General features: G+C 43.0%; 1 long non-coding RNA gene across 2 annotated transcripts in view; it reads right to left on the bottom strand.

Moving 5' to 3' along the window:
- LOC307191291 overlaps positions 1-13,804 on the bottom strand; it is a 220,558-nt gene that overhangs the window by 162,147 nt on the left and 44,607 nt on the right. The window lies entirely within an intron of this gene.

Here is a 13,804-nt window from a genome sequence, read left to right as displayed (position 1 = left end):
GTTGTACAAGCGTGAGGGAGTAGATTTGACTGAGACCATTTTACTGGTCACTAGTGATACGTTCTAATCACAAGGACTGACTTGGCCACCAAATGTCCTCTCTATGCTTCATCCTATATGTAGACTTTAAATCACTCACAGCTCAGATTTTTTTGAACATGACTGTTTCCTGCAACGCAAGATGAACAGATGTCTTTAGAATTAATCTGTGAGCAAGCCTTTCAAAATGCATCACTACTGATCATACAGTCGGGATCAAAATAGGCAGTTCCAGCTGGTAGCATAACCCCAGAACAAGAGGTAACTTTTTGCCAATAAGAGCAGAAACAATGACCTTAAAAGATGGGAGTTAACTTGGATATAGCAGACACTGTCAATGACCCACTCGTATGCCCTTGGCCCACCCCCGAGGTCTTCAGGAAACAGTTCCCCAACACCAACAGCTTCCAACCGCAGGTACCTGTCTCTCTCTGCCCAAAGACATGCTCACCCCAAGCATGGCATAGGCCAGAAATGCCAAAGAATTTATGCGGCCAGGAGCAACCCTCAACAAATGAGGGATAAATAAACAACTTCCTCCTCCGTCAGTAGGATGGCGAGGGGGCATGTTCTACACATTTTCTTGGAGCAGCCCAGAGGGTTTGAGCCCCCATGCCCAAGGTGGTCATCAGTATAGCGCTTACTGATTTCCCCCCCTACTCTGCCTGCCCATCTCGTTCTTTCACCGTGCTTCCTGGGATCATCTTCCAAATAAACTATTTGCACCCAAATCTTTGTCTCAGTTTTGGAGGAACATAAGTTAAGATATTGAACCTTCCATTCCAAGTTTCTTCACTCCATTATCTCAGTTTCTAAGGCTGCAATCTTCAAATCAACATGGCATCATACTCCCCATAGCAGCCGTCTAATAGTCAATCCTTTGAGTCTCCCACTTGGGGAAGCCAACAATTGTGCATGACAATGCTTTGTGGGTTTTTTGTTTTGTTTTTTAACATTTTCATTAGAGTATAATTGCTTTACAATGGTGTGTTAGTTTCTGCTTTATAACAAAGTGAATCAGTTATACATATACTTATATCCCCATATCTCCTCCCTCTGGCATCTCCCTCCCTACCACTCTCCTTTTCCCACTCCTCTAGGAGGTCACAAAGCACTCGAGCTGATCTCCCTGTGCTATGCAGCTGCTTCCCACTAGCTATCTATTTTATGTTTGGTAGTGTATATATGTCCATGCCACTCTCTCACTTCGTCCCAGATTACCCTTCCCCCTCCCCATATCCTCAAGTCCATTCTCTAGTAGGTCTGCGTCTTTATCCCCGTCTTGCCCCTAGGTTCTTCATGCCCATTTTGTTTGTTTTTTAGATTCCATATACATGTGTTAGCATACGGTATTTGTTTTACTTTCTCACTTACTTCACTCTGTATGACAGACTCTAGGTCCATCCATCTCACTACAAATAACTCAAATGCGTCTCTTTTTATGGCTGAGTAATATTCCATTGTATATATGTGCCACATATTCTTTATCCATTCATCTGCTGATGGACACTTAGGTGGCTTCCATCTCCTGGCTACTGTAAATAGAGCTGCAATGAACATTGTGGTACACAACTCTTTTTGAATTATGGTTTTCTCACGGTATATGCCCAGTAGTGGGATTTCTGGGTTGTATGGTAGTTCTATTTTTAGTTTTTTAAGAAACCTCCATACTGTTCTCCATAGTGGCTGTATCAATTTACATTCCCACCAACAGTGCAAGAGGGTTCCCTTTTCTCAACACCTTCTCCAGCATTTCCTGTTTGTAGATTTTTTGATGATGGCCATTCTGACCAGTGTGAGATGATATCTCATTGTGGTTTTGATTTGCATTTCTCTAATGATTAATGATGTTGAGCATTCTTTCATGTGTTTGTTGGCAATCTGTATATCTTCTTAGGAGAAATGTCTATTTAGGTCTTCTGCCCATTTTTGGATTGGGTTGTTTGTTTTTTTTTGATATTGAGCTGCATGAGCTGCTTATGAATTTTGGGGATTAATCCTTTGTCAGTTGCTTCATTTGCAAATATTTTCTCGCATTCTGAGGGTTGTCTTTTGGTCTTGTTAATGGTTTCCTTTGCTGTGCAAAAGCTTTTAGGTTTCATTAGGTCCCATTTGTTTATTTTTGTTTTTATTTCCATTTCTCTAGGAGGTGGGTCAAAAAGGATCCTGCTGTGATTTATGTCATAGAGTGTTCTGCCTATGTTTTCCTCTAAGACTTTGACAGTGTCTGGCCTTACATTTAGGTCTTTAATCCATTTTGAGTTTATTTTTGTGTATGGTGTTAGGGAGTGTTCTAATTTCATTCTTTCACATGTAGCTGTCCAGTTTTCCTAGCACCACTTATTGAAGAGGCTGTCTTTTCTCCATTGTATATTCTTGCCTCCTTTATCAAAGATAAGGTGACCATATGTGCGTGGGATTCCTTCTGGGCTTTCTATACTGTTCCATTGATGTATATTTCTATTTTTGTGCCAGTACCATACTGTCTTGATTACTGTACCTTTGTTGTATAGTCTGAAGTCAGGGAGTCTGCTTCCTCCAACTCCGTTCTTCTTTCTCAATACTGCTTTGGCTATTTGGGGTCTTCCGTGTTTCAATACAAATTGTGAAATGTTTTGTTCTAGTTCTGTGAAAAATGCCATTGGTAGTTTGATAGGGATTGCATTGAATCTGTAGACTGCTTTGGGTAGTAGAGTCATTTTCATAATGTTGATTCTTCCAATCCAAGAACATGATATACCTTTCCGTCTGTTTGTATCACCTTTAATTTCTTTCATCAGTGCCTTATAATTTTCTGCATACAGGTCTTTTGTCTCCTTAGGTAGGTTGATTCCTAGGTATTTTATTCTTTTTGTTGCAATGGTAAATGGGAGTGTTTTCTTAATTTCTCTTTCATATTTTTCATCATTAGTGTATAGGAATGCAAGAGATTTCTGTGCATTAATTTTGTATCCTGCTACTTTACCAGATTCATTGATTAGTCCTAGTAGTTTTCTCGTGGCATCTTTAGGATTCTCTATGTATAGTATCATGTCATCTGCAAACAGTGACACTTTCACTTCTTCTTTTCCGATCTGGATTCCTTTTATTTCTTTTTCTTCTCTGATTGCTGTGGCTAAAACTTCCACATCTATGTTGAATATTAGTGGTGAGAGTGGGCAACCTTGTCTTCTTCCTGATCTTAGTGGAAATGGTTTCAGTTTTTCACCACTGAGGACGATGTTAGCTGTGGGTTTGTCATATATGACATACATGCCTTTATTATGCTGAGGTAAGTTGCCTCTATGCCTACTTTCTGGAGGGTTTCTATCATAAATGGGAGTTGAATTTTGTCAAAAGCTTTCTCTGCATCTATTGAGATGATCATATGGTTTTTCTCCTTCAATTTGTTAATACGGTGTATCACATTGATTGATTTGCATATATTGAAGAATCCTTGCATTCCTGGGATAAACCCCACTTGATCATGGTGTATGATACTTTTAACGTGCTGTTGGATTCTGTTTGCTAGTATTTTGTTGAGGATTTTTGCATCTATGTTCATCAGTGATAGTGGCCTGTAGTTTTCTTTCTTTGTGACATCTTTGTCTGGTTTTGGTATCAGGGTGATGGTTTCCTCTTAGAATAAGTTTGGGAGTGTTCCTCCTTCTGCTATATTTTGGAAGAGTTTGAGAAGGATAGGTGTTAGCTCTTCTCTAAATGTTTGATAGAATTCACCTGTGAAGACATCTGGTCCTTGGCTTTTGTTTGTTGGAAGATTTTTAATCACAGTTTCAATTTCAACTGCTTGTTATTGATCTGTTCATGTTTTCTATTTCTTCCTGGCTCAGTCTCTGAAGGTTGTGCTTTTCTAAGAATTTGTCCATTTCTTCCAGGTTGTCCATTTTATTGGCATATAGTTGCTTGTATTAATCTCTCATGATGCTTTGTATTTCTGCAATGTTAGTTGTTACTTCTTTTTCATTTCTAATTCTATTGATTTGAGTCTTCTCCCTTTTTTTCTTGATGAGTTTGGCTAATGGTTTATCAATTTTGTTTATCTTCTCAAAGAACCAGCTTTTAGTTTGATTGATCTTTGCTATTGTTTCCTTCATTTCTTTTTCATTTATTTCTGATCTGATCTTTATGATTGCTTTCCTTCTGCTAACTGTGGGTTTCTTTTGTTCTTCTTTCTCTAATTGCTTTAGGTGTAAGGTTAAGTTGTTTATTTGAGATGTTTCTTGTTTCTTAAGGTAGGATTGTATTGCTATAAACTTCCCTCTTAGAACTGTTTTTGCTGCATCCCATAGGTTTTGGGTCATCGTGTTTTCACTGTCATTTGTTTCTATGTATTTTTTGATTTCCTCTTTGATTTCTTCAGCGATCTCTTGGTTATTAAGTAGTGTATTGTTTAGCCTACATGTGTTTGTATTTTTTACAGATTTTTTCCTGTAATTGATATCTAGTCTTATAGCATTGTGGTCGGAAAAGGTACTTGATACAATTTCAATTTTCTTAAATTTACCAAGGCTTGATTTGTGACCCAAGATATGATCTATACTGGAGAATGTTCCATGAGCACTTGAGAAGAAAGTGTATTCTGTTCTTTGTGGATGGAATGTCCTATAAATATTAATTAAGTCCATCTTGCTTAATGTATTATTTAAAGCTTGTGTTTCCTTATTTATTTTTATTTTGTATGATCTGTCCATTGGTGAAAGTGGGGTGTTAAAGTCCCCTACAATGATTGTGTTACTGTCGATTTCCCCTTTTATAGTTGTTAGTACTTGACTTATATATTGAGGTGCTCCTATGTTGGGTGCATAAATATTTATAATTGCTATATCTTCTTCTTGGATTGATCCCTTGATCATTATGTAGTGTCCTCCTTTGTCTCTTGTAATAGTCTTTATTTTAAAGTCTATTTTGTCTGATATGAGAATTGCTACTCCAGCTTTCTTTTGATTTCCATTTTCATGGACTATCTTTTTCCATCCCCTCACTTTCAGTCTGTATGTGTCCCTAGGTCTGAAGTGGGTCTCTTGCAGACAGCATTTACACAGGTCTTGTGTTTGTATCCATTCAACCAGTCTATGTCTTTTGGTTGGAGCACTTAATCCGTTTACATTTAAGGTAATTATCGACATGTATGTTCCTATTACCATTTACTTAATTGTTTTGGGTTTGTTATTGTAGGTCTTTTCCTTCTCTTGTGTTTCCTGCCTAGAGAAGTTCCTTTAGCACTTCTTGTAAAGCTGATTTGGTGGTGCTGAATTCTCCTAGCATTTGCTTGTCTGTAAAGGTTTTAATTTCTCCGTCAAATCTGAATGAGATCCCTGCTGGGTAATCTTGGTTGTAGGTTTTTCCCCTTCATCATTTAAAATATATCCTGCCACTCCCTTCTGGCTTGCAGAGTTTCTGCTGAAAGATCACCCGTTAACCTTATGGGGATTCCCTTGTATGTTATTTGTTGTTTTTCCCTGCTGCTTGTAATATTTTTTCCTTGTATTTAATTTTTGATAGTGTGATTAGAATGTGTCTTGGCGTGTTTCTCCTTGGATTTTTCCTGTATGGGACTCTCTGTCCTTCCTGGACTTGATTAACTATTTCCTTTCCCATATTAGGGAAGTTTTCAACTGTAATCTCTTCAAATATTTTCTCAGTCCCTTTCTTTTTCTCTTCTTCTTCTGGGACCCCTATAATTCGAATGTTGGTGCATTAAATGTTGTCCCAGAGGTCTCTGAGACTGTCTTAAATTCTTTTCATTCTTTTTTCTTTATTCTGCTCTGCAGAAGTTATTTCCACTATTTTATCTTCCAGGTCACTTATCCGTTCTTCTGCCTCAGTTATTCTGCTATTGATCACTTCTAGAGAATTTTTAATTTCATTTATTGTGTTGTTCATCACTGCTTGTTCGTTCTTTAGTTCTTCAAGTTCCTTGTTAAACGTTTCTTGTATTTTCTGCATCTATTTCCAAGATTTTGGATCATCTTTACTATCATTACTCTGAATTCTTTTTCAGGTAGATGCCTATTTCCTCTTCATTTGTTAGGTCTGGTGCGTTTTTAACTTGCTCCTTCATCTGCTGCATGTTTCTCTGTTTTCTCATTTTGCTTAACTTACTGTGTTTGGGGTCTCCTTTTTGCAGGCTGCATGTTCATAGTTCCTGTTGTTTTTGGTGGAGGGGACTGGTGCCTGTGTTCTGGTGGATGAGGCTGGATCTTGTCTTTCTGGTGGCCAGGTCCACGTCTGGTGTGTGTTTTGGGGTGTCTGTGGCCTTATTATGATTTTAGGCAGCCTCTCTGCTAATGGGTGGGGTTGTGTTCCTGTCTTGCTAGTTTTTGGCATAGGTTGTCCAGCACTGTAGCTTGCTGGTCGTTGAGTGAAGCTGGGTGCTGGTGTTGAGATGGAGATCTCTGGGAGATTTTCACCATTTGATATTATGTGGAGCCAGGAGGTCTCTGGTGGACCAGTGTCCTGAACTCGGCTCTCCCACCTCAGAGGCACAGCCCTGATGCCTGGCTGGAGCACCAAGAGCGTGTTATCCACACGGCTCAGAATAAAAGGGCGAAAAAGAAAGAAAGAAGATAAAATTAAATTAAATTAAATTAAAATGTTACTAAAATAAAAAATAATTATTAAAAAATTTTTTAAATAATAAGAAAGAAAGAGCAACCAAACCAAAAGACAAATCCACCAATGATAACAAGTGCTAAAAACTATACTAAATAAAAAAAAAAAGGACAGACATCCCTAGGACAAATGGTAAAAGCAGAGCTATACAGACGAAATCACACACAGAAACATACACATACACACTCACAAAAAGGGAAAACAATATGTATATCGTTGCTCCCAAAGTCCACCTCCTCAATTTGGGATAATTCGTTGTCTGTTCAGGTATTCCACTGATGCAGGGTACATCAAGTTGATTGTGGAGCTTTAATCCGCTGCTCCTGAGGCTGCTGGGAGAGATTTCCCTTTCTCTTCTTTGTTCGCACAGCTCCCAGGGTTCAGCTTTGGATTTGGCCCCGCCTCTGCGTGTAGGTCACCGGAGGGCGTCTGTTCTTCGCTCAGACAGGATGGGGTTAAAGAAGCCGCTGATTCGGGGGCTCTGGCTCACTCAGGCCGGGGGGGGGGAGGGAGGGGTAGGAGTGCGGGGCGAGCCTGCGGCGGCAGAGGCCGGCGGGACGTTGAACCAGCCTGAGGTGTGCCGTGTGTTCTCCCGGGGAAGTTGTCCCTGGATTCCGGGACCCTGGCAGTGGCGGGCTGCACAGGCTCCCCGGAAGGGGCGTGTGGATAGTGACCTGTGCTCGCACACAGGCTTCTTGGTGGCAGCAGCGGCAGCCTTAGCGTCTCATGCCCGTCTCTGGGGTCCGCGCTGTTAGCCGCGGCTCGCGCCCGTCTCTGGAGCTCCTTTAAGCAGCGCTCTTAATCCCCTCTCCTCGTGCACCAGGAAACAAAGAGGCAAGAAAAAGTCTGTTGCCTCTTCGGCAGGTCCAGACTTTTCCCCGGACTCCCTCCCGGCTAGCCGTGGTGCGCTATTCCCCTGCAGGCTGTGTTCACGCCGCCAACCCCAGTCCTCTCCCAGCGCTCCGGCCGGCCGACGGAAGCCCGAGCCTCAGCTCCCAGCCCCGCCCGCCCCGGCGGGTGAGCAGACAAGCCTCTCGGGCTGGTGAGTGCCGGTCAGCCCTGATCCCCTGTACGGGAATCTCTCCGCTTTGGCTTCCGCACCCCTGTGGCTGTGCTCGCCTCCGCGGCTCTGAAGCTTCCCCCCACCCACCCCCGGTCTCCGCCCGTGAAGGGGCTTCTAGTGTGTGAAAACCTTTCCTCCTTCACGGCTCCCTCCCACTTGTGCAGGTCCCGTCCCTATTCTTTGGCTCTGTTTATTGTTTTTTCTTTTGCCCCACCGAGCTACGTGGGAAGTTTCTTGCCTTTTGGGAGGTCTGAGGTCTTCTGCCAGCGTTCAGTAGGTGTTCTGTAGGAGTTGTTCCACATGTAGATGTATTTCTGGTGTATCTGTGGGGAGGAAGGTAATCTCCGTGTCTTACTCTTCCGCCATCTTGAAGCTCCTCCCTATTGTTTTGTAAGATTATAAAACTACACATGGTGCACACACACAGAGGTTGAAACCAAGCAGGACCCGCAGGGCCTTTCCTGGGACAAACCCCTGTGTCCCCTGCCTCTTGTCTGTTGAAAAGCTTTAGCCTCCTAAAGCTTTTCTTCCCTGATTTCTAAAAGTATGTTATCAGAGAAGTAAGAAAATGCGGAAACAAAGGAAAATAAGCAGGACAAAATAATAATAATTTAGCCATAAAAAAAAAGTCAAGGGCTTCCCTGGTGGCACAGTGGTTGAGAGTCCGCCTGCCGATGCAGGGGACACGGTTTGTGCCCCGGTCCGGGAAGATCCCACATGCCGCAGAGCGGCGGGGCCCGTGAGCCGTGGCCGCTGAGCCTGCCCGTCCGGAGCCTGTGCTCCACAACGGGAGAGGCCACAACAGTGAGAGGCCCACGTATCGCAAAAAAAAAAAGCAAAAAAGTCAAGGACCTTTAGTTCCTCCTCAAGGACTATAGATAATATTCTGAGCCACGTTCTTTGAGCTGTTTGGCAGGTACTGAAGCCCCCACCAGGTGGAAGAAGTTAGCTGCCCACAAGCATGTAGACCCCAGACTGGTTTGAGCCAGAAAACTGATAATTGAGATTTGCTAAACATCACCCTGTTACCTCATACCAATCAATCAGAGGAATGTCCACGAGCTGATCAGGCACCCTGTGACCCTCTCCCTCACACTGTGTTGAAAACTCTTCCCTGAAAGCCATCAGAGAGTTCTGCTCCTTTGAGCATAAGCTGCCCGTTCTCCTTTTGGCCCCAGTTTGGACGCCTTGCAATAAATGCTGTACTTTCCTTCATCCCAACCTGGTATCAGTAGATTGGCTTTATTGTGCGTGGGCAAGTGGACCCAAGTTTGAGTCAACAACAGGAAGATGCAAAATAATGTGGGGCAACATTTCCCAAAATGTACTGCCGAGAACAGTAGTTTCTGCAGAATTTTAATAAATTTTACTTGAAAAAACATTTTAATGTCAAATATATTTTGGAAATTCTGGGTTGTTTACAAGGTACGGGAATATATTTATAGACCATGATTCTGTTGTGCAAAGAAAAAAAGGTATCTCGTTCCTATAACTGAATTATTTTGCCTTTGAGCGTCTACTTCCACCAACAGGGAAAAACTAACTTGCCAATTAAAGTCCCTCAGTCTTATCAATTGTAAAAAGTCTCCTTTGGGTAAATATTTAGTTAACTCGAAGCTCAAACTCCCTATCAGAGAGTCTCTCCTCTTGAAGAGTCTCACCATCTCTCACATCCCAAATGGTTTATGGGCACATGGAAGTGCCCTTATCCTCACCACAGAGGAAGGGCAGGGAGGGCATGCTGCCCTGTGCTGGCCTCTGGGGTCCCCTCTGGCCTTTGCTGAGATGGACCCAGCTGTCCACCAGAATCAACTGGAGAGATTGTTAGAAATGCACATTCCCAGGTCCTTTCTCTGGAAGTTTTGGTTCACGGAGACTGGAGTGAAACTAAGAACCCACATTTTGAACAAGTCTCCCAGAGGGTTCTGATGTTTTCTGACCCTTGGAAAACACTAGCATAGCCCTGTTTCCTGCCAAGTTTTGAACTTCCTGCTGTCCTGTAAAATAGGAAGGTCTCATAAACTACTGCCTCACACTAAGGTGGATGCAAATGGTTTAGTATTGTCATCATCTCTGCTATCGTGAGGCATTTTGGAGCAGAGGATATAAGGCATCCATGGTGAATCTTGGCACTGGTGGCTAATAGACTGATATTGCAATTTACATATGGTAATCATAGAATTTTTAAAGTAGAATTGAGGAAACAAAAGAAGAAGAAGAGCCTCTGGTATGAATTCCAGTTATTTCAATACCATTAAGAAGGAGGAGGTTCTAAGAAAAGCCACACAAAATCTCTGAGGAGAAAGAGGAACAGTAGCTTAAAAAAAGACAGAATTATATGAAATCTACTTTTACTAAAATCTACATTGAAACCTCTGATGATTATATCTTATTTTAAAACAGCTAGAAATAGAAATCAGCTACTTTTTGTCTATAACTGTGTAACTTAAACATTAGATAAAATGTTTGCTCTTTCTCTGATATTTTATATAATAAAGAAGTTTAGGGGGACCTCCCTGGTGGCACAGTGGTTAAGAATCCTCCTGCCAATGCAGGGGACACGGGTTCGAGCCCTGGTCCGGGAAGATCCCACATGCTGCGGAGCAGCTAAGCCCGTGTCCCACAACTACTGAGCCCACGCTCTAGAGCCCGTGACCCACAACTACTGAGTCCGCGTGCCACAACTGCTGAAGCCTGCACACCTAGAGCCCACGCCCCGCAACAAGAAAAGCCACTTCACTGAGAAGCCCGTGCACTGCAACAAAGAGTAGCCCTCGCTCGCTGCCACTAGAGAAAGCCCATGCGCAGCAACAAGGACCTAACGCAGCCAAAAATAAATAAATTAGTTAATTAAAAAAAAAAAGTTTGGGGACTTCCCTGGTGGTGCAGTGGTAAAGAATCTCCTTCCAATGTAGGGCACGTGGGTTCGATCCCTGGTCGGGGAACTAAGATCCCACATGCCGCGGGGCAGCTAAGCCCCTGCTCCACAACTATCGAGCTCGTGTGCCTCAACGAGACAGCCCACACGTGCCGCAAAATACAGAGCCCACGCGCTCTGAAGCCCGTGTGCCATAACAAAAGATTCTGCATGCCTCAAAGAAGATCCCGTGTGCCGCAACTAAGACCCAACACAGCCAAAAAAATAAGGAAAATAAATAAATAAAAACTAAAAAATGAAGTTTATAGCATCACTTTTGAAGCATTTTAAAATTAAATATTGTATTTTAATGAATAGGACTGGTTCATACCACTTAATGTTGATATCAACAAAGTCTTCCACCCAAAGCAAGTTTAGATTTCAAACCCCATAGGGTGATGTTTAACCTTTTAAAATCTGATGCAAAATCTTATGTCAGCCTATTTTTTCAAGAAGAGCCTTTACCTGATGTAACAGTCAGAACATACTAGGTTGGACTACAGTTACAAACCACTCCGAGATTTCAGCAGCTTGACTCACCACGAGTGAACTGGAGAGTTCTGCTGATCCCAGTCTTTCAGGGGCCGGGTTGACAAGGTTCCATCTCGACATGTGCTTCCAAGTTCTCCACAGCACAGGGAAGGAAACATGGCAACCTGTGACACACTTCTGCCCACATTCCATTGGTCAAAGCAAATCAGTGATCATCCTAACTTCAAAGGGGGTGGGGAATATCATCTTACCGGCCGCCTCCTAGGAGACTGGAGCGTTTGTCACCAGCCCGACTGACTATCACATCTGCTTTTGCCTTTTACCTCCTTTGGACCTTTGTGCCGCATAACAATCTACACTATCTATCCCCCTGTTTGGGACCCATATTATCAATCCAACAAATTTATATTGTCAATCCAATGACAACAGAGCATTTCATTCTTTTAGAACCACAGTATTCAAGCAAGGTCTCTGTTGTTTCTTGAAACCACCATCCTTAGTACAGCTCATTTTGTCAGGGCAAGGGTGCTGCATGTAAGTTTAAAGAAAGAGAAGCTGGTAGCCCCACTGTGGCAGAGGTGACTTGTTCACCAAAGACTGATGACCCTCCCTCCACCACATAGGATAGAGTTGCTGAGTTGCAACAGGGCCTGTATTTCTCAGACCCTTGCAATAGGTGGGGTTACATGACTGAGTTCTGACCAATGAAATGGAGATGGAAATGCCATTTACCACTTTCAGGTCCAACCCATAAACATGCCCCATCCACTGCTCTCATCTTCTGGCTGGATGTTGATGCTTGAGGCAACCTAGAAAGCCCCATGTTGGAGACGGCAGAGCCTTCAGCCTGGTCTTCAAATGACTACACGACCCAGACCTTCCACCAATCACCCACCCTGTTGATGATACATATAAACTTTTTATTAAAAATAGTTTTCTTTTTCAAGTTTATGAAAATGAACTTTTATTATGAGAAGTAAACTCTAATAGTGATGGGGTAGTAGGATAAATGGACAAAACGCTACTCCAAAAATGTGAATTTTTTGGTTGGCCTTGACAATGACAAAGTCAGCTAATATAATTCCTTAGCTTTCTACTAATCTCTCCCCAGTCATCTCTGTGTATCCTCTGGATTACTGCCCTGTCTGATTAGAAGAGAATTTCCCAGCGAGTGAAGAAGGAACTGAATTATTATAGAGGAATTTGGAGACAGCAAGAGAGAGAACTGCCAGTTTCTGGTTCTGTAAAAGCCTTTAGTTATCACTAACCACTCAACATAGAAACAAGATATAATCACAACATCAATGACTGCCTAAGGCTGATGGGTCATATCCTAAGTGTCTCATGATAGAAATCATTCATAATGCATGAAATTAGATATACGATAGCACTTAAATTTTATCATGCTCATCAAAGCCCTATCATCTCTAATATATTGTGGCAAACATAGTGCTATGGCTTGGCCAAACCTACTTTCTTTCCCCCCGGGCACACGGATAGGCTGTATGTCCCAGCCACCCTTCATGTTAGGTGGCTCCCATGACAGAGTGCTGGCCCATGGAACGTGGGCACAAGAGATGCGGGCCATTCTCAGACCCAGTGGAAGACTCAAGACCCAAGGCGAGAGCACAGCCATGAGCTGGAAGGAGCTGGGTCCTGAACGAATACTTAGAATAGCACCTGCCCCACCCAGCCAGCTTGGGGCTATGATGTGAGAAAGAAAGAAACCACTGAGATTTTGTTATAGCGACTAGCACAGTTATCATACCCACATGGATACATCAGGACTGCTGCATTTGCATCAGAGAACCATGGGAAAGGTTAAAACTGAACGGGATGCTGTGTAATCAAGTAATCCTCAATAAAGCTGTTAATCGAAAGAAGAAAGACCAGGGGCCCCTAAAGATGTACTCTAACCCTGCCCCTCCCCCGACCCTGTTAAATATGGCTCTTCCCAATTGTTTTAACACCTTCTCCAGAATGTTTCTTGCCAGGGCCAGGGCAAGAGTACCATGACTTGGCCACAACTCACCCTCTCTTGGCCTCTTCTCCCATTCTGGACTACTTGAAGAAATGTCATTCTTCTGAGCTTTGACCACCATATATTATTCCTTCTGCCGGACGGCTCTCACCCCCCACCTCTGCCTGTGAGCTCTACCCATTCTGCCTACCACCCCGAATGAGGCCTTCCCTTTGGAAGGCTTGGTTGGAAAAGACAGGCTCCTGCTGCCAACTGCTATTACCCTTTTCCTGTGCAGCTCTGAGGGTCCAGCTCATGTTCCCCGCTGCAGGATGATGACAGGTGGACATCCTGTCTGCCTGCTAGGTTGCAAGCTCCTTGCAGACAGAAATCCATGAGCCAGCATTTGGTTAACATTCGATAATAAATGTTGAATGAACGCATGAACAAATGGCAATGAACGCACAAGTCAATGAATAATTAAGTGGAATTCCACACAGCAGCTTGGATCAGAGACCCCTTTCCCTCCAAATGAGTCCACATGGGACCATGTTTCCTTTATGACATTCTGCCCCGCCCGAGGGCCCTCCACTATATAAAAAGATGGAGTGTTTGGGCAGAGGTCACTGCTTTGAGAGGCAGACACGATGGTCCAGCACCGGCCTCCAGCTGAAATATCAAGATTCAGATAGAGAGGAGTCTGCAAGAATGTGGAGAAAAA

This window comes from Stenella coeruleoalba, assembly GCF_951394435.1.
Source record: "Stenella coeruleoalba genome assembly, chromosome: 9".
Classification (NCBI taxonomy): domain Eukaryota; kingdom Metazoa; phylum Chordata; class Mammalia; order Artiodactyla; family Delphinidae; genus Stenella; species Stenella coeruleoalba.
Note: the sequence above shows the minus strand (reverse complement) of the source record. Positions and strands in the feature narration are given on the sequence as shown.